The sequence below is a fragment of the Prionailurus viverrinus genome, chromosome A2 (genome assembly GCF_022837055.1).
Source record: "Prionailurus viverrinus isolate Anna chromosome A2, UM_Priviv_1.0, whole genome shotgun sequence".
NCBI lineage: Eukaryota > Metazoa > Chordata > Mammalia > Carnivora > Felidae > Prionailurus > Prionailurus viverrinus.
The window spans coordinates 79,974,235-79,976,581 of record NC_062562.1 but is presented as its reverse complement, the minus strand read 5'-3'; the positions used below and the strand labels follow the sequence as shown (position 1 = coordinate 79,976,581).

General features: G+C 45.8%; 1 long non-coding RNA gene across 1 annotated transcript; it reads left to right on the top strand.

Moving 5' to 3' along the window:
- Positions 1-346: 346 nt before the first annotated feature.
- Positions 347-1,700, top strand: LOC125160465 (uncharacterized). Its single transcript, XR_007150259.1, has 3 exons — positions 347-428; positions 1,238-1,372; positions 1,616-1,700. It is a non-coding gene; the product is annotated as an uncharacterized LOC125160465 (long non-coding RNA).
- Positions 1,701-2,347: the final 647 nt, after the last annotated feature.

The window sequence follows — 2,347 nt, the reverse complement described above, 5'->3', positions numbered from 1 at the left end:
AATTGTATACAATGTGGATTTTATCTCAATAAAGAGGCTATTTTTAAATGCACAGGCAACACTGAGCTGGGTGTGTACTTGAATTTGTTCCAGTGAAGGAGACAAACCACCTTCTGTCACTAAAGGAGAAGAGTCTAGGCTCTTATCCTGTCTACCCTTACTGTATACACAGTTTCTATTTGGGGCCTTTTTATAGTTGTATTACAGTTAGTGAGCAACAGTTAAGTCAAAAACCACAAAGGCCTTGGTTACAGCTTACCCTTGTTTTTGATCAACAATAACATGACTGATGTCACTATGGCTCAACTCAACCACAAACATGGATTCAGGAAGTTCTGGAGATGTGCTGGGGGCTAGTGGAGATGACCAGCTGGAGATTCGGCTCCTTGGAGAGACAGTGGTTGGCTGGACCTGAGCTCCAGAGGAAGGTATTGGTACAGGCTGGAAAAAATGTCTTCTCCTGACCTGGAGGTGGAATGTTACTATGGAAGGAATCCTGAGGGAAAAAAGAGTTCTCTTGCTTGGCCTGGACATACAGACTGGGGATTCTTGAGAAGAGCTCATTTTGAGCCCAGCATTTCTCTAACTTCCAGCCCAGCACCCTTCTTCCACTTCACTGGCCCATCCCTGATCCCCAAGGGAAACCATACCAGATTGGGAGGATGGTGATGCTGGTGGGGGAGGGGGAGACATCTGTAGTGAAGTGACTGTAGAGCACGAGAACATGAGACAATTCTCCCATCACTTAGTAACAAGGCCTTCTGTTGGTTACATTTTATATGTCAATTTAGAGAGGCCACAGTGCCTGGAGAGTTGGTTAAGTCTTTTCTGGATGTTTCTGTGAGGGTGTTTTTGGATGAGATTTACATTAAATCAGTGGGCTGTGAATAAAGCAGATTGCCTTCCATAATGTGGGTGGGCCTCATCCAAGCAGTTGAAGGCCTGAATAGAACAAAAGGCTGACCCTCCTCTGAGTAAGAGGGAATTCTGCCAGGAGACTGCCTTCATTTGCAACATTGGCTCTTCCTGGCTTGCTGGCAGAACCTTTACACTCCAACTGCAACTGTTTCCTGAGTCTCCAACCTGCCAGCTTCCCCCTTTAGATTTTGGACTTGCCAAGCCGCCACAATGGCATGAGCATACTCCTGAAAATAGATTTCTTTATATATATATGTATACCCTATTCTGTTTTCTGGAGAACCTTGACTAATACAGGCCCATATTTCTCTGGCTTCAGGAGGGACACTTGGAACAAAAAGGAAATATTGCTCTGATCTCACCAAAAGGAGACTGAAAGACCACCAACCAGGGACAGGAGCTTCCTGAGTAGGAGCTGAGGCCTCTGTGTGGCAATTTAGTGAGAGCATAGCCGGTGAGAGAACCATGTGAAAAACACGTGAGTCTCCAGCTAGAAGAGGGGATTAGGAGACCCGTGTCTGTAGATGTACCCATGGCTTATGGAGCTTGGAGAAACGTGGGCTTACTAACATCCTAAAGCAAGCCCTGCCTGCCAAGTCTTCATATAGAAAGTGCTTCTTCTAGGGACAGTCAGTCCCAGGTTGGCTCTTCAGGCTTGGACAGGGTTGCTTCAAATTTCTGTTCTTTGTGGACATAGGTCATCAACTTCTGGTTGGGCAAAGACAACAACAGACATGTCCAAGTTCAGCCTCAGGAACCACCTTGGATGGCAGAAGCTGGCCCTCGAAGCTTCCCTAACAAATAACAGCAATTCTCAAGAGTCCTCATGCATATAAGATAATGCTTTAGCAGTCAACAGGGGCTCTCAACTCTGGAATAAATGTCGTCCACTTGGTCACTCTTCCTACAAACTATACACTTCTTTGAAACATACAGACACATGCATACTCTGAAACAAGACTCATGCTGGTAAAAAAAAAAAAAAAAAAAAAAAGGAGAAGGGGGCTTGATATTTAGGACAAAGGGGTGGGAGCTCCCTGTGAACGACATTACACAAGAGAATGTATGGAGGAGGAAATGGGGCAGCAGAGAGCAAGGCAAAGACCGAGGCCAAGTGAAACAGGAACATCAGCCAGGAAGCACATGGCTCGGTCTTGGAGACATTTCCTTCAAGTTCCCTCTTGCCCTAAAGCCTAACCAGTGTTGGGATGGCGAGTGCTATCACCTCTGAGCATTGGAGACATGCATTGTCCAACTGCTCCTTTGGCACATGGCATGGTTTTCTGGAATCATAAGCATTTCTGTTCAACGGTCCTGACTCTTCAGTTAAATGCAAAGGCAGACTTTTTCTTTCTTTTTAGGAGTGGTATGTTCTTAGTTTAAGAACAGGTTCTAGGGGTGCCTGGGTGGCTCAGTCGGTTGAGTGTCC